This window comes from Oryctolagus cuniculus, chromosome 13 (assembly GCF_964237555.1).
Source record: "Oryctolagus cuniculus chromosome 13, mOryCun1.1, whole genome shotgun sequence".
NCBI lineage: Eukaryota > Metazoa > Chordata > Mammalia > Lagomorpha > Leporidae > Oryctolagus > Oryctolagus cuniculus.
Window position 1 is genome coordinate 98,647,607 of NC_091444.1, and position 22,373 is coordinate 98,669,979.

Consider the following 22,373-nt stretch of genomic DNA (forward strand, 5'->3'; position numbering starts at 1 on the left):
ACACAAAATAGATTAAGAAAAATCTGATAGTAACAGGGGCAGATGAATGAGGATGGTATTTGAAATCTGCATCGAATGTCGCCATCTCTGGCCCAGGGAGGGAACAATAACATCATCTTCTTTAAAGCCACCCTTGATTGACATCTGGCCTATGGCAGCAGGTGCAGCCCTGGAGTTCTCAGCCAAACGACGGTCCTCACGTGGCAGTGCTGCCCACAGGTGGTGGAGGCAGTCTCCTGGTTCCCCACGTGGCCTGAGTCAGAGTCTGGAGCTTGGACAGATCCGAGGCTGAGGACCAAAGCTTGTGTTTCTGAAAGGAAAAAGACCAGAGTGGCAGTCGCATTGCTGAACCTTAGAGACAGGAGTGTCCCTTACTGGCTTTGAGCAGCTGAGTGTTTTCAAGTGGCTTGTTTTGCCTGCGCCCCCTTCCTCTGCCTATAGAACATCGTAATAGGCCAGCTGGAGAGCTACGTAAGAAAACAGCTGAGAATGCATCCCTTGTGCCCCAAAACTGTGTGAAGTCATCGCCTCCTCGAACATGTTCCCTGGCTATCTCCTTTCTGGCCTGTAGGGAGTCCGTCCCCAAGTGGCATAGCACCCTGCTCTGCATCAGCACTGGACACACCGCCTGCATAGGAATGGTCTCCTTATGTGATTATCTTTTCCTCTAGGAGATGACTCACGCACACACCCCAGCTGGACACCAGTGAGCCAGAACCCAAACACACGTGACCAACACAGGCCTTCCCAGGAGCTCCCCTAATGCCAGGGGCCCCAGTGGGGTCTGCTTCCTGGGGGATCAGAGCACTGGGCATTCCACAGGAACCCATGGAAGAAGGTGTGTCCCTCTCGGCCAGTGTTGACATCAGATAGCAACCACGAATTCAGGGATGTGACGACTCCCACCCCCGAGAGGGACAGGCACGGACACCCAGTCTAAGAGCAGAGCCAGGAGGGACTCAAGGGCCCCCATCTGAGCCGGGCTCGGGTTGCCTGCCTCCCTCTTGGTCCCATTGGGTCTCCATGGCTCCACCCACTCACCTGAGTACTCCCCGCCACTCTCAGAATCCTGCTGGAGAATTCTAGATGGTGGCATTGCCAGCAGAGTGCTTTGCAAGCCTTCCTGTCAATTCTCTTGTGCGGGAGGGGATTGAGCATTGCTGCACGAGGTAGCTGCACGAGGTAGTTCTGTGTGTGAACAACTCTGTTTTAGAAAACTCTTTCTTGGTTGGGGACAGCTGTGATCTGACTCCATCCAGGGATGATCTTGTGGTCTGGCTCCTGTACCCTGCAGGAGCACAGCTGAGCTCTGAGGGTCACATCCACACAACAGCCAACCCCTACTCACATACGCTTCTGTCTGTCCCCTTGAATTCACTTTAGCTTATCAAAGTCGCACAAAAACCGAAACATCCCAAGCCAACTATCGCCCCAGTGGGGAAACCCTGTTCCTGAAACACTTCACGTTATGATTTCTGAATCATATTCCACAGGGTGAGCTCAACGAGAAAACAGCAGTGGTGATGGTGGGAGGGAGGGGTTAGGAGCTAGCTAGAGTTCCAGGCTCCCAGCTACAGAGTTATTTATTTTTTTAGCAAGAATCTCAGCAACAAAGATGCCTTTGTCAACTTATTTTGATTGTATAACCTAAAAATAATAAACAGACTTATCAACAGCAGAGGAGAGAGGGAGGAAGCTAAAAAGCAGTGAACTCCTGAATTGCCCATGAGTCAGGATGAACATCGACATGGTCTGAGGCCAGTCAGTGTGGCAAACACCAGTGGGAATTCAAGGAAGAACAGTGGGGCTGCTTCCGGGCAGTGACCACACAGTTTGCTGGGAGCCTACCTGCAAGTCACAGGGTGCAAAAGTACTCCACCAGGAGCTGCTTTCTTTTTTTATGATTTAATTATTCATGTGAAAGTCAGAATAACACAGAAAGAGAAGGAGAGGCAGAGAGAGAGAGAGAAAGGTCTTCCATCTGATGGTTCACTCCTCAAATAGCCACAACGGCCGGAGTTGGGCCAATCCAAAGCCAGGATCCAGGAGCTTCCTCCGGGTCTCCCACACAGGTGCAGGGGCTCTAGGACTTGGGCCATCTTCCACTGCCCTCCCACACCATAGCAGAGAGCTAGATCAGAAGTGGAGCAGCTGGGACTCGAACCAGCACCCACATGGGATGCTGGCACTGCAAGCAGTGGCCTCACCCACCACACCACAGTGCCAGTGCCCCAGGAGCTGATTTCTTGCATCCAGTTTACACGATGAAAACTGGCCGAGTAGGAAAAAAAATGTGAGCATCAACGGATACAAGATCTATTATGTCTCCCGTGTCAACCTGTTCTTGCGGTGACACCTAATTCTTGGGCAAGTGCATCTGTGTATCTAGAGTAGCAGGTCTCTAAGTGGTGGGCATGGCTCCCTGTGTATGGATCCCCACCACCACCATCTTGCCCCACTCAGCCTCGATAACACATAAGGACCCTGTGAAGCCCACAAGGAAACTGAACTTCCACAGGCGCTTAGACTGCGTGCTAGCTAGCAGTGACTCCTCTGTGTATGTGGGTTCTGTATACGACCAACCAAGTGAAGCTGGGGAGACCACTGCACAGTGCAATAGGAATTGTCTTCCCATGTGCTCTATGACCGGCTGCCCAGAGCATCCAAAGGTCTTCAAAAAGTTCATGGAGGCCGGCGCCGCGGCTCACTAGGTTAATCCCCCGCCTAGCGGCGCCAGCACACCGGGTTCTAGTCCCGGTCGGGGCGCCGGATTCTGTCCCGGTTGCCCCTCTTCCAGGCCAGCTCTCTGCTGTGGCCAGGGAGTGCAGTGGAGGATGGCCCAAGTGCTTGGGCCCTGCACCCCATGGGAGACCAGGAAAAGCACCTGGCTCCTGGATCCTGCCATCGGATCAGCGTGGTGCGCCGGCCGCAGCGGCCATTGGAGGGTGAACCACCGGCAAAGGAAGACCTTTCTCTCTGTCTCTCTCTCTCTCTCACTGTCCACTCTGCCTGTCAAAAAAAAAAAAAAAGAAGTTCATGGAGGAGCAAGTACTTGGTCAAGCAGCTACGATGCCTTCCCCTTTCCTACATCTGCGTACATGGGTTCAGTTTCCGGCTCCAGCTCCTGGCTCCAGCTTCCTGCTATGAAGACCCTGGGAGAAAGCAGTAATGATTCAAGTACTTGTGTTCTGCCACCCACGTGGGAGACCTGCATGGAGTTCACGGCTGCCAGCCTACTCCTCAGTATTTGCGGAGTGAACGAACCAACAGATGGGAAGGCTCTCGCTCTCTCTCTCCACCTCTCAAATTAATAATTTTTAAACTTCATGGAAAAGGTAGATTTTGAAAACAGTGTGCATTAATTTTTTTAAAGATTTATTTATTTGAAAGGCAGAGCAACAGAGAGAGAAAGAGAGAGAGAGAATGGTTTTCCATCATCTGTTTCACTCCCCAAATGGCCACTACAGCCAGGCCTGGACCAGACTGAAGCCAGGAGCAAGAAACTCAAACCAGATCTCCCACATGGGTGCAGGGGCCCAAGCACTTGGGCCATCTGCTGCTGACTTCCCAGACGCATTAGCAGGGAGTTGGATTGGAAGTGGAGCAGCTGGTATTTGGAGTGTCACTCTGATGATGGGATGCCGGAGTTGCAAGCGGTGGCTTAACCCGCTACAGCACAACGCCAGCCTCTGACCATGAATCCTGGGATATTTTTTTTCCTGCTGGAATAAACTTAGCATGAACTCTTGGAAGTCCTCCTGTAGCTGCCCATTGCTTCACCACTGGCGTGGAAGCAGCCGTAGGGGGCTCTCCCTTGGCCATCCCTACATGTGGGCAATGACTACAGCTCTAGTCTAAGCCACCGCCTGGATAAGGTATTTCAGAAAGCAGGGATGGCCAAGGCAGGCAGTGGCCCTGGGGACAGAGCCCTAGGGTATGAACTGACCTTCTCTCTCTCCCTCCCCTTGGCTGAGCCTTGACTCCCTAAGCCCTCGCTGTCCCCATGGGAGGATCATTCTGCGCATTAAAAAGACAAAAAACATAAAGATGAAAATACTCTAGAATTAAGTGCTGCTTTCATCTTCCCAGACCAGCCCACACTGCTCCGCCCCTCCACTCCCCAGCGGCCCCTGAGTTTGGATGTAATAATCTTCACGTGCCTCCCCCCAAACATGACCCAAAACACACTCCCCTCAAGGGACCAACAGTGGCCACAGGAGCGCAGATTCATTTCAAAGCCCTCGCTGGTGTCACTCGATCAAGCATTCTCTTGAATGCTTCCTGCACTCTGATCAGAGATAGGACGGCCACCAGGGAATTGGAAACCATGAGAACTCTGCCAGGAGTCCCCGGGACTGAAGAGAGCTGCCCCTCCAAGTTCAAAGCCAGGCTCGGCCACCGCACGGGGGTCACCGTGAGCTGGAGAAGGGGAAAGAAGCCTGGTTCGCACCACTAGGGCCCTGTCTGCTTGCAGGGGGAGACACCTGTCTGTTTCCCTTTGTCACTCACAGCGACTGGACATGGCCAGGTCACAGACTCAGCTGGAGCCCCTGCGGCAGAGGACCAGGCTCTTGGCCTAGATTCACAGGTGACCACCAGTGACAGCTCCAATCCTTCGGTCTGTTCATTCCTTCACTCATTCATGACTGCATGGGTCCATTTAGTGGACCCTGGGCTTGGGCCTAATAAGTGAAGACATTGATTGGGTTCTACTCAATGCTTTGTCATTATGATAATTTTCTTTTTTAGGTATCCGACAATTCTCCTTTCCCCCAATTCCATGAATTTCCCTGATTTCCGGGAATTCCTAAAGTCTGAATTTGGAAACCAGTAGTCTCCTTTTGGGTCAAAATATTTATTAAAATAAAAATTGTTGGAGGGGCCAGCACTGTGGCATAGTGGGTAAAGCCGCCACCTGCAGTGCTGGCATCCCATATGGGTGCTGGCTCAAGTCCCGGCTGCTCTACTTCCAATCCAGCTCTCTGCTATGGCCTGGGAAAGCAGTAGAAGATGGCCTGGGTGCTTGGGCCCCTGCACCCACATGGGAGACGTGGAAGAAACTCCTGGCTCCTGGCTTTGGATCAGTGCATCTCCGGCCATTATAGCCAATTGGGGAGTGAACCAGCAGATGGAAGACCTCTCTCTCTCTCTCTCTCTCTCTCTGCCTCTCCTTCTCTCTCTGTGTAACTCTGACCTTCAAATAAATAAATAAACCTTTAAAAAAATTGTTGGGAGTGGGTGGTGGTTAGCCCAACCACTAAGACACTCAGCTCGCAGCTGGGAGTCTCTGGGTCCCGTTCCTGGCAACTCCAGTCCCTGCCAGTGCAGAGCCTGTTGGGGATAGTAGATGGCTCAAGCGGTTGGGTTGCTGCCACTTCCCTGAGAGATCTGCATTATTTTCCCGTCAGTCAGCTTCAGCCCTGGCACAGCCCCAGCTGCTCTGGGCATTTAGGGAGCGACCCAGCAGATGGAAGTTCCCTGCTTGTCTGTCACTCTCTGTTTCTCAAATAAGCAACTTAAAAAAAAAAAAAAAAACATGTTGGATGGGGCCATTAGCCTAGCAGCTGAGACCTGCATCCCACATTGGGTGCTTAGGTTCAACTCCCAACTCTGGCTCCTGACTCCATATTCTGCCCAGTGCAGGCCCCTGGAGGCAGCAGGTATGGCTTAAGTAGCTGAGCCCCTGCCACTCAGGTGCGAGATCTGGATGGAGGTCCCCAGGCTCTGGCCTGGCCTTGGCATTTGGGGAGTGAACCAGTGGGTGCAGGTTCTCTCTCTCTCTCTCTCTCTCTCTCTCTCTCCCTCACTCTCTTTCACATTAACATTTGTTATAAGTTGTTTATGGGGAGGAGGTTACTCTCTACCTCCTTTTAGTTTGAACTAACCACAATTTTGAGCGATAGGACAAACCTGATAAAAGTGCAAAACAAGAGAGCAGGCGGCGTCCAGACCATGTGGGGTTTCTGGGTATGGAGCAGACATTTCCCCAGGACAGTCTCAGTGTTGTCATGGCCACAGGCGTCCTGGGCAAGCCGGGGGGTGTTCACGATCCTCGCTACTCGGAGAGGTTGTGCAAGGCCTATGGTGCTGACTGAGCCAAGAGCAAGGTTCTGCCTCCTGCATGTATTCCTGCATCTGGGAGAATAACGCCATCTGCAAACTTTAAAAATCCCCCTTTGTGTCTGCTTGAATGATTTCCTGTAGGTTCCCCCTACCCAGGTGAAACCACTAAGCTCTCGCGATGTCCGAGAGTGGTGCCCTCAGCACAGGGCATCCGAGCCCCTAGCATTGGCACAAAGGGGCAGTGCCTCAGCGTGGGTGGCTGCGTGGTCCCCAAGGAGGATGTGTGGTGTTCGTGGCATCCCTTAGAGAAGGCTTTCTCTGCCCTTGAGGGACGATCCAGGGTGAAGCGTGGTCTCGGTTCTGTGTATGTGTGTGTGTGCACGCACATGGGGAGGGGTGCGTTCCCACACTACGCCAGGGACCACCTCTGGGACCCTTGTATGCATCCAGCCTTTTAGCATCCTATGACTCACAGTACCTACTGCTTCCAGAACAGCCTGGAATTCTTTTTTTTTAAAAGACTTATTTGTTTATTTGAGAGGCAGAGTTACAAAGAGAGAGAGAGAGAGAGAGAGGAACAGACAGAGACAAAGATCTCCCATTCGCTGGCTCACTTTCTAAATATCTGCAACGGCCAGAGCTGGGCCAATCCGAAGCCAGGAGTCAGGAGCTTCTTCGGGATCTCCCATGTGGGTGGCAGGGGCCCAAGCAATTGGGCTGTTTTCTGCTGCTTTCCCAGGCACATTAGCAGGGAGCTGAGTTGGGAGTAGAGCAGCCAGGACTCACGCCGGCACCCATATGAGATGCTGGCACCACAGGGGCAGGCTTAACCTGCTGAGCCACAGCAAAGGTACTGGCCTGGAATTCTGTACTTTTTTATGCATGGTTTCATGTAGATACACAGAGTAAGGGGCATTAGCTCTGCTTATTATTTACGTTTATGTATTTTGATTTATTTGAAAAGCAGACACACATGCACACACACACACAGAGAGAGAGAGAGAGAGGGAGAGGGAGAGAGAGAGATCTTCCATTAGCTGGTTTATGTCCCAAACGCCCACAACAGCTGGGGCTAAGCCAGGCCAAAGGTAGGAGACTGGAATTCAATCTGGGTCTCCCATGTGGGTGGCAGGGACCCAAGTCCTTGAGCCATCAGCTGCTGCCTCGTGGGGTGTGCATTAGTAGGGAGCTGGAATTGGAAGTGAAACCATCAGGACTCGCTCCAGGTACTGCAATACGGGATGCAGATTTGCAGAGTTGCACCTCACCCACTGCACCCTTTTCCTGCCTCCACAGCTCCATTTAGCAGCTGTGAAAAACAAGGCGTGGAGAGAAAAAGTGACTCCAAAGGTCCATGTGGCCGAGAAGTGACAAGAACAGCCAGGCGAAGGCCAGCACTGCTAAGTTCCAAGGAGATTCTGCTTGGCACCTAGACCGTGTTCAACCTAAGTTCTTCCAAGGTCATCCTGAGCTTGGCTCTTATCACAAGGCTTCTGCTAGCTGGGGATGACCCCACCTGTGCTGGTCGCTTCACAGAGACCTGAACAGAGCATCTCCCACCACAGTCCAGAATCCACCTTCTGTTCCCCTTACACTCACACGGTGGCCTTGGATGAGGCAAAGGGAGAGGCAGAGTGACGCTATTGAGGCAGGGAGGGAGTGTCCGGTGCCACCTGTGATGCCAGCATCCTGTATGAGCACAAGTTCAGGTCCTGGCTGCTCCACTTCTAAGCCAGCGCCCTGTTAATGTCCCCTGGGAAAGCAGCAGAAGATGGCCAAGCACTTGGGCCCCTGCCACCCATGTGGGAGACCCAGATGGAGCTGCAGGCTCCTGGCTTCAGCTTGGACCAGCCCTTGGGTGTTGTGGCCATTTGGGGGGGGGGGTGAGCCAGCAGGTGGAAGATCTCTCTCTCTCTCACTCTCACTCTGTCTCTCCCTCTCTCTCTGACACTCTTCAGAAAGCAAGCAGACAGGCAAACAAGCGAGCATGAGTAGATCCTCAGTACACAGACAAGAGCTGGGGAAGTCAGATGTCCTCAGGGAAGACGCAGGAAACAGCTGGAGCTCACCCAGCTGGAAAGCCGACTCCAGGATTGTGCCTTACGTGGGTGTTCCACAGAGAGCCCACTTGGAGCAGCGGCTCTGGCCACACCCCCTCTCCTGGAGCCGCCTGCTTCTGTGACTGCTGATGCCCATGTCCCTTCTGTAGTTTGCAAGCCTCAGGGGAGGTTGGTGGCCCTGGCTATGGACGACCTGGGCCTCTCTGTGTTACGGGAAACTGGCCTCTTTCGGTGCCCTGCTGTCTGGGTGGGTCTCCATCTTTCATAGGCAATCGGGAGCCACCCTATCCCCAGCAGTGTCCGGTTTGCATCTGTCCCACAGCCCCCGGCCAGGGAATCGGCTTGCAGGACACAGGGTGGCTCTGTGGGCAGAGCAAGCCCCACCCAACCCGGGGGGGCAGGGGGTGTTCTCAGCTAGGGCAGTGTTTTCATTCTGATTTTCTGTCTTTGGCTTAAAGAAGCCCACGAGTTTGTTTTCCCAGCCTCCCCTACCAGGGTCTCTAGGCTGCGGCTGTTTGCAACACGTTTCTGTGATCACAATCTGAAAAAGCTAAACTATAATCACAGCTGGAATCTGCAAATAACCTGTAAAACCAGACACCACGACATCGTGTGCAGCAGCAGCAGCGTTTTCCAGGCGTTGCAAAGAAATTTCCCCTTGTTGGGTACAGATACAAGAGACTAGTGCAGATTAGGTGTTGGATATTTCTGTCCACACACACTGTGTTGTGTATCTGGTCTTCCAGAATCTGATTCTGAGACCTCTAACTTCATATCTTTTTATTGCTTTTTTTTAATAAAATTTTATTTAAAAGGCATAGTTATAGAGAGAGCGATCTGAGAGGTTTTCCATCTCCTGGTTCACTCCCCCAGATGGCCACAACAGCCAGGGCTGAAGCCAGGAGCCCGGAGCCTGGAACTTCTTCTGGGTCTCCCACATGGGTGCAGGGACCCAAGCACTTGGGCCATCCTCTGCTGCTTTCCCAGGTGCATTAGCAGGGAGCTGGATCAGAACTAGAGCAGCCGGGACTTGAACCAGTGCCCATATGGGATGCGGGCATCTCAGGCAGAAGCTTAACCTGCTACACCACAGTATTGACCCCAGCCTCACGTCTTATGCTCCACGTTAGTTTCAGCCAGAATCTCCCCTTGGAGGCATTTTTCTGGATCTGCTCATTCTTCTCTCTCTCAGCAAGCAAGAACACAATCCCAACATGGCTCATTGGGAATGGTGGGAAAACTTAGCCACACCTCTGCGGTTACTGCTCTGTGCTAACCAGCACCAAGGACAGCCATCTGGCATTCAAGGCCACCAGCGGGTGGAAGAGCCGGCAGGTGCAGGAGGCTCTGGGTGTGTTTCTGATGCTGATGAAGAGGCGGGGTCACTCCAGCACAGCTCACCCTGGAGCCCCACTGTCCCGTCTCCCTGTTGGGAGCTCCACTCCCCTAACTCAGCCCCTGCAGAAACAGAGCTTTCTATGTGTCAGGCTTCCCAGAATCGGCTCCAGATGAGGGCCTGGTGACAAAAGACCCCCGCATCTTCCAGGCTGTATCCTCACATGGGCTGTCCTTGGTAATACAGGAAAAGAGAGAGAGGGGAAGAGGGAGGGAGGGAAAGAGAGAGAGAGTGAGAGAGAGATCATGTGTCATCCCCTTTTCTTATTTTTTTAAATTGTTTATTTTCATTTTACTTGGAAGGCAGGGAGACAGACAGACAGAGATCTTCCATCCACTGGTTCACTCCCTAAATGCTGGCAGGAGCCACGGATCACACAGATCCTGGCCAGGTCAAAGCCAGGAGCTAGGATCTCCACGCTGGTCTTCCCCATGGGTGACGGGGTCCAACCCCTGCTGTCTCTCAGGATGAGTATCTAGAAGGAAGCTAGAATCAGAAGTGGAGCCAGGTCTGCAGCCCATCTCTGACACGAGATGCGAGTGTCCCAGGCAGCGTCTTAACTGCAGAACCCTTGCCCCTCAACCTCTTTCTGTAAGGACATTGGTCCTGCCTGGGGACTTCTCTAAGGTCACTCTGGGCAGACACAGACACTCAGTCCACAGCAGCACTCACCGAGACCTACACCAAAAAGCACTGGGGGTGGGGGTGGGGGTGGGTTCCTCACACAGCCTGAATTCCTAACGGTGCTCGGTGCAGAGGAGCTCACCCAGGGGCTCCTGTCTCTGGCCATCAAGGCAGGACATCTCACCTCCTCGTCCTTGTCCTTGCAACACTAGGTCTCCTGAGTCTGACTGTTCCCTCCCTCCAGTCACTGTGTCTTCAGAATTAAAAGATAGGCTTTGTTTTGATGCAAAAAAAAAAAAGTTGAAATCCGTGCCCAGTTCTTTCATATAGCACATTTTCCATGAACTTTTTGCAGCCTGCTTACCCATGTTTTTGCCTTATCCACATAGCATGGATGCTGCTATAAAAGTTTTAGCGTACAATAAAAGGAACAAAACGAAGATGCCAAAATTGAAGTGGTTAATTCTGCAGAACTAGAAACTTGGGCCTTATTTGCTTCTGGATTTTAGACTTTTGATTCCTTTCATAAACAAAAATTTTTTTTATTTCTTTTGTAGATTGGTTTCTTCCTAGGTGAACTTTCAAGAATAGTATGTTCCAGATCTGGTCATCCTGGTAGCTGGTGCCTCCTCGCTTTTCATCATTTCAGTCACTGGAATTCACCCTCAAGTCGGGAAGGTTTTTTTGCACCGAGACACCTCTTAAACCAAGCTCTCGGGGCTGGCACTGTCGCACAGGGGGTTAACACCCAGGCCTGAAGCGCTGGCATCCCATATGGGAGCCAGTTCAAGACCCGGCTGCTCCACTTCCAATCCAGCTCTCTGCTATGGCCTGAGAAAGCAGTAAAAGATGGCCCAAATCCTTGGGCCCCTTCACCTTCGTGGGAGACCCAGAAGAAGCTCCTGGCTCCTGGCTTTGGATCGGCACAGCTCCGGCCATTTGTGGCCAATTGGGAGTAAACCATCGGATAGAAGACCTCTCTCTCTCTCTCTCTCTGCCTCTCTTCTCTCTGTGTAACTCTTTCAGATAAGTAAGTAAAAATCTTTAAAAAAAAAAAAAAAGGCAAGCTGTCAGTGCTGTCCCCCTGTCACCACCCCATGCCTGGGTGCGTGTTCAGGCGGCTTTGAGAAGCCTTAGAAGCACAGGGTCCGTGTCCTTGGCCTTGGTTTGACTTTGAGCCTCTCGTGTTAATAACAAGCCCTTCTTGCCTGATGCCCCACGGTTTGCTTGGTGCCTGGCAAACCCCGCCTTTATTTCACCTTCCCGACAGCCTTTGGACATACACACCCAGTTGCTTGTCCTCATGTTGGAGGGACCTAGTGGTTGTCCTTTGGGTGACATAGCACAGAAGTGAGTGCTAGCCACAGCTCCTCGCTGGGATACTCGGCTTCCACCAGGAAATGTCACACGCACTGGCACCCTCTGCCTGGGAGAGGCCCCAGCTTCTCGGCAGCCACCCAGCAGGTGAGCTGTGACCACCGGCAGAGACATGAGGACAATCCTGCTCCTGCTTTGGAACCAATTGCACTTAGGGGCTAACTTAGCATTTCCAACACTAGTGTCTTGGGGGCTGACGCTGCGGTACAGTCAGCTGAGCCATTGCTTGCAATGCAGGCATCTGATATGGGAGTGTTGGCTCAGGTCCTGGCTGCTCCACTTCCCATACTCCTTCCTGCTAATGTGCCTGGGTAGGCATTTGATGATAGCCTGGATACGTGGGGCCCTGCCACCCCTGTGGGAGACCTGGATAAAGTTCCAGGCTCCTGGCTTTGGCCGGGCCCAGCCCTCACCATTGTGTCTACTTAGAGAGTAAACTACCAGAAGATCTCTCTGACTTTATCTCTGTCATTTTGCCTTTCAAATAAACACATACATCTTTTTTTTTTTTAAATTAGCTTCTTTAATTTTCATCATTCAGTTGTTTGATTAATAAATACCATTGGGATGATGGCTCTATCGCTGTTCCAGACTTAAGCCAAGTGAAATTCATGAAAACTATAGCACAATCCTCACCAAAATAGAGCTTTTATGCTTACGAATTCTGAGCCATGAGGACAGACACTCAGGTTTTATTTGGCAAATGCTCACCATGAATAATAACAGAAAAATTAGTAAGTTATCTGGATATGAACTCGTATTCAGGTAACACAGCCACCTCCCAACAGCCCTTCCTTCTCACCCCGAGTGCTCGCAGTCCTGATCCACAGCCCTTGCTGGAGGGGGTTAGGAGGGGAGTAAGCCTCAGGTGCAGGAGGTGGGCGTGGGTCCTAGCCTGAGCCTTCCCCATTGCTGTCTAACCTCTCCGGATCCTAATTTCTTCATGGGTAAGACTGGGAGGTTGGCGAAAATATCCTTGGGTGTCTTTGGCCCTCTAGTGTCTGGTTCTTCAATCAATGAGTCAGCTGGCTAATCAAGACATAGTTGAGGAAGGTCTACACTTCCAAGGCCTGTATTAGTGTGTACACACACTTGTACACACATATGCACACACATAGGCACACATGCATGCACACACATGCATGACACGCATATACAATGTGCACATGCATATGCAAATGGACACACGGGTATGCACAAGCCTGCACGCATGTACACACTCACACACACACATGTACACTCATTCAACAGGGCTTGTTTTCATGCGTGATCTCATTCTGTCATGTCCAGGATTTGCCATCTTTCCCGTGGCTTTAATTAATTAATTAATTTGAAAAGGGAGCAGAAAGAGCCAGAGAGAGGGCAAGCTCTCAGCCACTGGTTCACTCCCCAAATGCTGGCAACAGCCAGCGCTGGGTGAGGCCAAAGGTGGGAGCTGGGAACTCAATCAGGTCTTCCTTGTCAATGGCAGGGACTCAACCACTGGAATCATCACCTGCTGCCTCCCAGGGTGCGCATTAGCCGGAAGTAGGAGCCAGGACTCAAACCCAGGCACTCTGATGTGGGGACGTGGGCATTCCCTTACCCCCTAGCCCTTGAAAGCACCAAGCTCCCATGGTATTAGGAGGGCAGGAAGGCGGCTGCCCCAGGGGCTCTGAAATGAATTCACTGCTATGCGAATGAGGACAGTCTGGTGGCTGTCCCCCAAGGGCCACAGCGGGATGCTGTCTGCTGCTGCTGGCCAGGAGGGGCGCCCCAGCCCCCACCCCAGTGCCTGCTGTGAGTGAGCGCCTCTGCTCTGCGTGCAGGCTGGAGCGCAGTGAGTTGGAACCGACTTTTATTTCTGCCCTGCCAGCCCCGGTGAGAAACAGCAGGAGTGTTTATTAGTCACAGGCACCAGAGCCCTGGGCGGGTCAGCCAGGAGTCGGAACTTGAGGGACAGGGTGCAGGCAGGGCCGGCCCGGAGCCCTGGACGCGAGCGTTCATTAGGAACACTGGAGCCTTTTAGGGCCAGCTGGTGCACGCTGCTGGGGCCCGCGCTTGCTTCATAAAGATGCGTTATATGGTATTCCTGGCAGCAGTTGGGCACTTCAGAGGAAAAAGAAAAGCAACATTATTGGTAGCTTGGAGGGACAGCGTGGCCTTTCCCTGCTGTTTGGCTGCCTAACCTCTCTCCCTTTTCCGTTCGCGAAAGCTGAGTGTGTGGATGGGACCGTGGGCACAGCACAGCTTCTGCCTTTCCCCAGGGTCACTAGGAGACTCAGTCTCGCTTTCTGAGTCATGGTTTGCCAACAGTAGGGCTGTCCTTCCTGGGGTTATGGGGGGGGGGGGGAAGAGAGAGAGAGAGAGAGAATTTTCTATCTGCTGGCTCATTTCCCAAAAGGCCACAAGGGCCAGGCCAGGCCAAAGTCAGGAGCCTGGATTTTATCCAGGTCTCCCAGGCAGGTGCAGGGGCCCAAGCACTTGGACCATCTTCTGCTGCTTTTCCAGGTGCATTAGCAGGGAGCTGGATGGGAAGTAGCCCCGCTGGGACTCGAACTGGCATCTATATGGGATGCAGGGGTTGCAGGTAGCAGCTTTTCCCACTATGCCATAATCAGGCCCCTAAATAAGTTTCAATAAAGCAGAAAGGGCTTGGAGAACTGTCAACTCCTAGAGCAAGCATGGACAGCTTCACTGTTTGAATTCTCCGGCTGCAAACAAACTCGGGACAACAATGTTGAGGTTACAGCACCGATTCTCAGCTGGTGGCGATTTTTTGCCCTGGGGGATACAAGCAGCATCTGGACCCATTTTTGGTAGACTGCAGGTGCAGGTAGGCCCTGTGGGGAGCAACTCGGACTAGACTGTTACTGGAATTAAGACTTATTCTATGCATCTGCTCTCCCACAATATGGCGCTGAGAAGGGAGTAACAACTTCTACACAGCTGCCTCTCGCCAACTTGAGTGATGACCTGCAGGAGCTGATCCTGCTCCTGATTGGAGGAGAGCAGCGTACTCGGCATGTGGGTAGCAGAGTTGGGATTGGTGGAAGAGGACTATAAAGGAGGAGAGAGACAACATGCACCAGGAACATCTAAGAGGAACACCTGTGCAGCCCCCGAGAGAGCCGGCCGGCGGTGTGCCGCTCCCCCGTGGAAGTGGGGAAAGTGGCAGGGGAAACCGCCCTTCCACGGAGGTGGAAGGGTCGGTAGCCAACCCGGGAAGAACCAGCAGCAAACCCGGGAAGGGCCGAGCAGACAAAAGAACAGCGCAGGGTCCTGTGTTGTTCCTCCGCGAAGAGGGGGAGCGACAGGCCCTCCCACAGCTTAACATCCTTGAGTGCACTGGACAGCTCCTTCGTGAAGGATTATCCAGCGCAAACCCCACAGCACTGAGGTTGAAGACTCCTGGGTAAGAGGCAAGCTGGGACTCCCTCAAAAGCACTTTCAGCCTAAACTTCACCACTTCAAAGAGGCAAATGGAGCACATTTTTCACAGCTTATGGCAAAGGGTCAGAGAAAGGGCAGAACTCTGTCGCTGGCAGTGAAGCCATGGCAAGCTTACCCAAGTGAACCTCCTGAAATGACTGTTGCCCAGCTTCTGAGGCTGGAACTGGGAGCTACAAATTACACGTCTTCGGCATCAACTGCTCTCTGCTAGGTGTGGCCAACAGGGGGCGCTGGAGAGAGGCTGGGGAGGAAGCAGGTGCACCTTCCTGTTGGTCAGCATCACCCTGGCTGGACACTCCACTCCAGTAGCAGATGACCAGTCCTAGCTGCTGTTACCCAGACCCACAGCAACACACTGAGAGGCAGCTGGGAGGCGTCCCCTTCTCAGAGGGGGAGTGTCAGCCTGTGGTGCCTCCCCCAGATTCTCATTCTTGATAACCCCAGCCCTACAGGGGGCAGCTTCGGTCTCTGACTCCTTCAATCCCCAGTGCTCTGTGTTTGTCTTTTCAGGTCTTCAATACAGTCAAGGGTTCTCTGTAGTCAATTCTCTGCAGCTACTTGGTATGGTCCCTGACTTCTGGCTGACACAACAATGAAGCAGAGGAGTGGGTGTTTGGCCTTTTGGTTAAGATACCCACGTTCCACATCAGAATGCCTGGTTTGAATCCTGGTTCCGGCTCTTGATTCCAGCTTCCTGCCAATGCAGACTCCGAGAGGCAGCAGATAATGGTTCAAGTAACTGGGTCTCTCCCACCCACATGGGAACCTTGATTGAGTTCCTGGCTCCTGGAATCAGCTTCAGCCCAACCTTAGCCATTGTGGGCATCTGGGAAGTGAACCAACAGATGACAGTTCTGTCTGTCTGCCTGTCTGCCTGCCTCCCTCTGCTCTCAATTAAAATTAAAAAAAAAAAAGTCAAACCCAGCAAAGGGGATCTTAGTAAGGCACGTGGGTGACAGCTTCCCAGGGGTGATAGACGCGACAGCTCTGTTATGTGTTCCAGGTCTGTGAAAAGTGTCACAGGGAGGGATATCATCAAAGCTGACTAATTGGGGCAGGTCCTGTGGCATAGTGGGTAAAGCCACTGCCTGCAGTGCCTGCATCCCATATGGATGCTGGTTCGAGTCCCGGCTGCTCCACTTCCAATCCAGCTCTCTGCTATGGCCTGGGAAAGCGGCAGAAAATGGCCCAAGTCGTAGGGCCCCTGCACCCACGTGAGAGACCTGGAGGAAGCTCCTGGGTCCTAGTTTCAGATCAGTTCATCTCTAGTCGTTGTGGCCAACTGGGGAGTGAACCAGCAGATAGAAGACGTCTCTCCCTCTCTCTCTCTCTCTGCCTCTCCTCTCTCTGTGTAATTCTAACTTTCAAATAAATAAATAAACCTTTAAAAAAAATTGCTGACTAATCACAGCTCCTCCAAATCCAAACACGCAGGGCTCAGGTGCTGCAAGCGAGGAAACCAGAAGCTTATGGGCTCTCGGCTCCAATAGTGGTTTTCTCTGGTTTCCTGTGGCAAGGGTCTCACTTGGACTTGGCCAACTCAGCAGAACAGGCAGGGATCCCCAAAGTTACCTTCCAGTGGGAACTTCCACCTCCCGCTCTGCCATCCACAGCCACTTGTGTCTTCTCCCCACGTCAAATAGTCTGGGAAGCAAGTCCAGGAAGATCTTGAAGTCCTCTCTGTTTTAAAAAAAAAAAAATGGTTTAAAGAAAGAGTCTGTGGCAGCAAAGCGTCAGTTTGCCAGGTTTGTAATGCAGTGAGAAATGCCTCGGCTGGAAGACATGGATCCCTCGGTTTATGGGAAGAAACGACGAGATACCTATCTTTATTTTCCAAGAAGTAAATATTTAAACCATATATACTGCTTGTGTACATTTGCCCGTCCCAGCTGGAAACAGTAGTTGCAAAACAGGAATGGGAAAAAGGCAGAAAGGCGCTTTGCTTGGCTGATGTACAGACAGTGTCCCGAGGCTGCTCCTCCCCAGGCGGACAAATAAAGAAGAAAATATGCTCTTGGGGGTTGTGACACTGCCAGTGTGTCACTCTCGAAAGCCACGAGTCACCAGTGATGGGACGCTGTGGCTCCAGAGGCTGTCACCCGCCTGACTCGTCACTCTGACTGTGACAGGCAGATGGCTCTGGGAACAATTCCACTGAAGGTCCCAGGGCTCCGAAGACAGGAGACCACCTTGGGTGTAGAAGTTGGACAGTGTCATTTTTCTCCTGGGGCCACTGTCTCCACATCCCATTGGGATTTCTTTAATTGCCTTTCCCAGGTAGGCCAGTAGGTGAATCCACCTGGTGTGCACCTGCTACAAACACAAAAGCACCTCCAAAGAGTGCAGAGGAACCTGTAGTCCATCCCTCTGGGTATCCGAGAGTGGGAAGGGAGGGAGAGAGAGAGAGCATTTCTGTGTTTGTTTGTATCAGAGAGGGCAGAGAACACACATTTGTTTTGCAGAGCAAGCTCTAAACCTAGAGGGAGGGATGGGAAAAGGTTGATACTAGGCTACAGCTAGTTAAGAGTAAGAAACTCTGAGGTTCTGTTGCCCAGTAGGGTGAATATTAATTTACCATCTATTTCTCTCTTTAAAAAGTAGCAGATAGGAGGCTGACACCGCGGCTCACTAGGCTAATCCTCTGCCTAGCGGCGCCGGCACACCGGCTTCTAGTCCTGGTCGGGGCGCCGGATTCTGTCCCGGTTGCCCCTCTTCCAGGCCAGCTCTCTGCTGTGGCCAGGGACTGCAGTGGAGGATGGCCCAAGTGCTTAGGCCCTGCACCCCATGGGAGACCAGGAGAAGCACCTGGCTCCTGGCTTTGGATCAGCGCGGTGCGCGGGCCGCAGCGTGCTGGCCGCGGCGGCCATTGTGGGGTGAACCAACGGCAAAGGAAGACCTTTCTCTCTGTCTCTCTCTCTCACTTTCCACTCTGCCTGCTTAAAAAAAAAAAAAAAACAGTAGCAGATAGGATTTTTGGATGTTTTCACTGCAAAGAAAAAATTGTTAAATGCTTGAAAGGATAAATATATGTATCCAGATAGGGGATTATACAATGTAGACATGCAGCAACACATCACGTAGTAACTTATAAACAAGTACACCTTCCATATATCAGATTCTTTTTAATTAAAAAATGTAAAAAATAAAATGGCAAAAAACTATGCCAAACTGGCTTTCTGTCTCCAGTTTTCCTCCATTCCCTGGAGCGCAGCTCCCCAGGATTTTTGAGAAGCCCCAGGACCCCACCATTCACGTATCCACAATGCTAATAGCACCACCATTCCGGTGGAACGATACTTCCGGTGGGCGGCCACTTCCGGTGGGAGGCTACTTCCTCTGGGAAGTTTACGCAGACATTGTTGTTTGTGCATGAAGCTCTCCTGGAGCATTGAGGGCTGCCCTTACGCCTCTGAGCACCTCTCCTCATACCCAGTACCTCTGCCCACCTCACTCACGCTTCCATAAGGTCTGGAAGTCAGAGACCAGAGGCTGTGGCCAGAACAGGGTTGAAGGACCAGAGGGCGTCTTCTCCAATCTTTCACCTCCTCCCCAGGCTGATGGCAGGACACTCCCGGCCTCTCCTGGTGACTTCACAAACCTAGAACCTCTCCGCGCCGCACCCACCCGCTCTCCTCAAGGACAAGGCGGCTGCTCCTGCCAGGTAAGGGTTTGTGTGCTCCAGATTCCTTTGTTATGCCTCCCAAAATGCTGGTGTCAGGGGATGGGGGAGGTTAGGTCAGGAGGGTAGAGACCACATGCATGCGGCCACTGCTTTTATAAAAGGGTCCACAGAGAGCGGTCCCCAGCACCTTGCCACCATGCAGGGGACGGTGCAGAAATGGCCACAGAGCAACCAGACCCTAAGCCTGCTGGCTTGGCCATCCCAGGGTTCTCAGCCTCCAGAACTATGAGAAATCTATGCCGTCTAAGCCGCCAGTCCATGGCCTCTCGTGGCCTCCACCCCAGCTTCTTCCAGACTCCAGAACCCTTCTCTACCATTATCCCCAAGGCTTCTTGGTCATCACAGGCACTTAGAATAGATCAACAGGAGCCAGCAGTTTGACTTCTATATTGTGGTGCAGTGGGATAGAATCGTCTTTGCATCAGGGTTCAGAACTCACCCTGAAGTTGCCTGTTCGTTTTGATGTGTAAGTAACCACCTCCTTGTAGTGTTCGGATGTTTACAAAGGACTTTCTGGAATCAGAAAGTTCCAGAGCTTGGACTTGCGCTACTATGGTAGAACTGAGGTCAAGTCTAGGGTGTCTGTTTTATAGGTTAGCGGGGGAACCCTTCCCCGTTGTTGGTAGCTGGAGGCAGAGATGAACGTGGGGGAGGTTTAAGTCACCAGCTCAGCCATCAGAGTCCGAGAGGGTTGCCTCACTTGTCAGCTGGTGGAGATAACTGATTGTCGCCCCCAGCTTCTCAGGAAGGATCCGTGCAGATCGCCTAAGCCTGATTGCCCCAGAACCTGGCTACACCTTAGCCTCACCTGGGGATCAACCCCGAGGGATTTCCATTTCAATTGCCCTGGGTCTCTGTTTTTTTAATACATATTAGGCGATTCCCTTGCATAGCCAGGGTTGAGAAACACTGATCCGGCAGTGCTCACGCTTAGATGAAGGTTGAAATTCCGGCCGCCGCGGCTCACTAGGCTAATCCTCTGCCTGTGGCGCCGGCACACTGGGTTCTAGTCGCGGTCAGAGCGCCAGATTCTGTCCCGATTGCCCCTCTTCCAGGCCAGCTCTCTGCTGTGGCCCAGGAGTGCAGTGGAGGATGGCCCAAGTGCTTGGGCCCTGCACGTGCATGGGAGACCAGAAGAAGCACCTGGCTCCTGGCTTCAGGATCAGCATGGTGCACCGGCCGCAGCGGCCATTGTGGGGTGAACCAACGACAAAGGAAGACCTTTCTCTCTGTCTCTCTCTCTTTCACTGTCCACTCTGCCTGTCAAAAAAAAAAAAAAAAAAAGTTGAAATTTCTTGGGCAACCTTAACAAAGTCTCCAGCCCGAACCTGCCTTCAGATCTCCAGATTTAAAGGATGTGCCAGCATTGGAGATTTTTTTTTTAAAGATTTATTTATTTACTTGAAAGTCAAAGTTACACAGAGAGAGAAGGAGAGGCAGAGAGAGTCTTCATTTTGATGGTTCACTCCCCAATTAGCTGCAACAGCTGGAGTTGAGTCAATCCAAAGCCAGGTGCCAGGAGCTTCTTCCAGGTCTCCCACATGGGTGCAGGAACCCAAGGACTTGTGCCATCTTCTACTGCTTTCCCAGGTCATAGCAGAGAGCTGGATCGGAAGTGGAGCAGCCGGAACTTGAACCAGTGCCCGTATGGGATGCTGGCACTGCAGGCAGCAGCTTTACCCACTATGCCACAGCACCAGCCCCAGCATCAGCGATTCTAAAAGCTACCCTCGGTGGTGCTCACAGGTGGGCGGCCCATGTTGAGAACCACTGCTGGGGCCTAGCCCAGCACTTCCTGCTGCAAAGGAACCCACCTCAAGGGAAGAAGCTCAGGTTCGTAGGCCAAGCTAGGGCCAGGATGAACTTGGGAACTCAGCTGTCCCAGCTGTGATCCATCCATTCACAGTGATTGTAGGTGTCTCAGGCAGTTCTGGGCACATCTGGACGAAAGACAGCCCCAAGGGACAGGCCCCAGTGCACACTCTCTCTCATAAACAAGGTATCTATTTTTCTAGTTTTAGTGTTTCTGAGGATGCCTTCCCAGCCTAAAATGTGATTGGGCACTTTTTAGGTGCCAGGCAGAGTCTTAAATATATTATAATTCCCATTTATTTCATGCTACAGATGAGAAAAGAGAATTTCAACCCACACCCACTTTCTTAAATCCAACACCATTGTATGGGAGTCTGCACTCTATTGGGGGTGACAGATGGCCTGAAAGAAATTCACGCCTGAATAAGGCTTTGGTGGAGCAGCAGTTCTGGGAGGGGAAGTTGGAGAGTGACTGCTTTTGATGACTATGAAGTGATAAGGGCTAAGAGGCATGCATATTGCAAAGTCAGGGTTATCACCCTTTGTTCCCATCTGAAGGGGAAACTTTTAGAGAATTCCTTTGCTTTCTCTGCTTCCTGGAATTGCATCCTGTTCATAGGACAAGGGGACAAGATCCTAGGCCTCAAAACCTTGAGGACCCAGATTTATCTGTGAACTCTGTCTGGGGGGGTCTGTTGGCTCCCTTCCTGCCCTTCCTCTTGCCTGTGTGCCCTCACCCTGCCGCCTGCCAGGGAAGGAGAAAAATCAGGGACTTGGAAGCCAGCAGACATCTCTCTAGGGCCTCACACGTGAAGTTGAAAGCCAGAAATTCAAAGGCTACTTCCAAAGTTCATGGAAAAATGGAATGGAAAGATAAGTTCATTTGGTGGAAAACAAAACAAAAAACAGCCACATAGATTTTTGATAGTCTGCATTTCCCATGAACTTTTATGCCTTGTTGATCATCAGAGCTAGCTGAGGGTGGTACAAGCTCCAAGCTCCCCCATGACGCGACTCTAGTGCCGGGTGAGGGGAGATCTGGAGACAGGACTCATCCTGGGGCAGGAGGGGATCACTTGCCACCACACCGGCAGATGGTTTTTCAGCATCCATCACCACTCCTGTGGCAAACATCCACAGAAACCAAGAAGACTTCTAGTGACAACTAACATTTCTTTTTTTTTTTTTTTTTTTTTTTTTTTTGCCAGGCAGAGTTAGACAGTGAGAGAGAGAGAGACAGAGAGAGAGTTATAGATGGTAAGAGAGAGACAGAGAGAAAGGTCTTCCTTCCGTTGGTTCACCCCCCAAATGGCCACTATGGCCGGCACTGCGCTGATCCGAAGCCAGGAGCCAGGTGCTTCCTCCTGGTCTCCCATGCAGGCGCAGGGGCCCAAGGACTTGGGCCATCCTCCACTGCACTCCTGGGCCACAGCAGAGAGCTGGCCTGGAAGAGGAGCAACCAGGACTAGTACCTGGCATCCCAACTGGGACTAGAACCCAGGGTACTGGTGCTGTGGGCAGAGGATTAGCCAAGTGAGCCACGGCGCCAGCCTGACAACTAACATTTCTGTGTTGAGCACTGCATCTTTGGTCTTGATTTCTTCCTGATGCAAACCCTGAAGCTACTGGGGCTTCAGTGGAATCCAGAGGACATGCAGGGTGCAAGTAGCAGAGCTGGAAATCAGAGCTCATCCCCAACACCACATCCCGGTGGCTGCTCCTCTACGGTGACCTCGCTTTTGAATCCCACTTCCTCTGAAGGTAAGTTCAGGTGGCTGGATTGAGTGGACAGTCTCAGCCCAGGGACGGGGCAAGACAGTTCCTGGGAGGAAGAATATTAGGAGAACCGACCTCCAAGCTGTTAGCCAGGCCTTCAGACATTTGCGTTTTTTCCTGCTTCTAAGAAAGATGCAAAAAGACAGCCGTG

At 52.1% G+C, this 22,373-nt stretch overlaps 1 long non-coding RNA gene across 1 annotated transcript; it reads right to left on the reverse strand.

Moving 5' to 3' along the window:
- Positions 1-8: 8 nt before the first annotated feature.
- On the reverse strand, positions 9-16,913 carry LOC138845073 (uncharacterized). Its single transcript, XR_011381799.1, has 2 exons — positions 16,525-16,913; positions 9-310 (listed from the first exon to the last, which is right to left on the reverse strand). It is a non-coding gene; the product is annotated as an uncharacterized lncRNA (long non-coding RNA).
- Between the last annotated feature and the right edge of the window lie 5,460 nt (positions 16,914-22,373).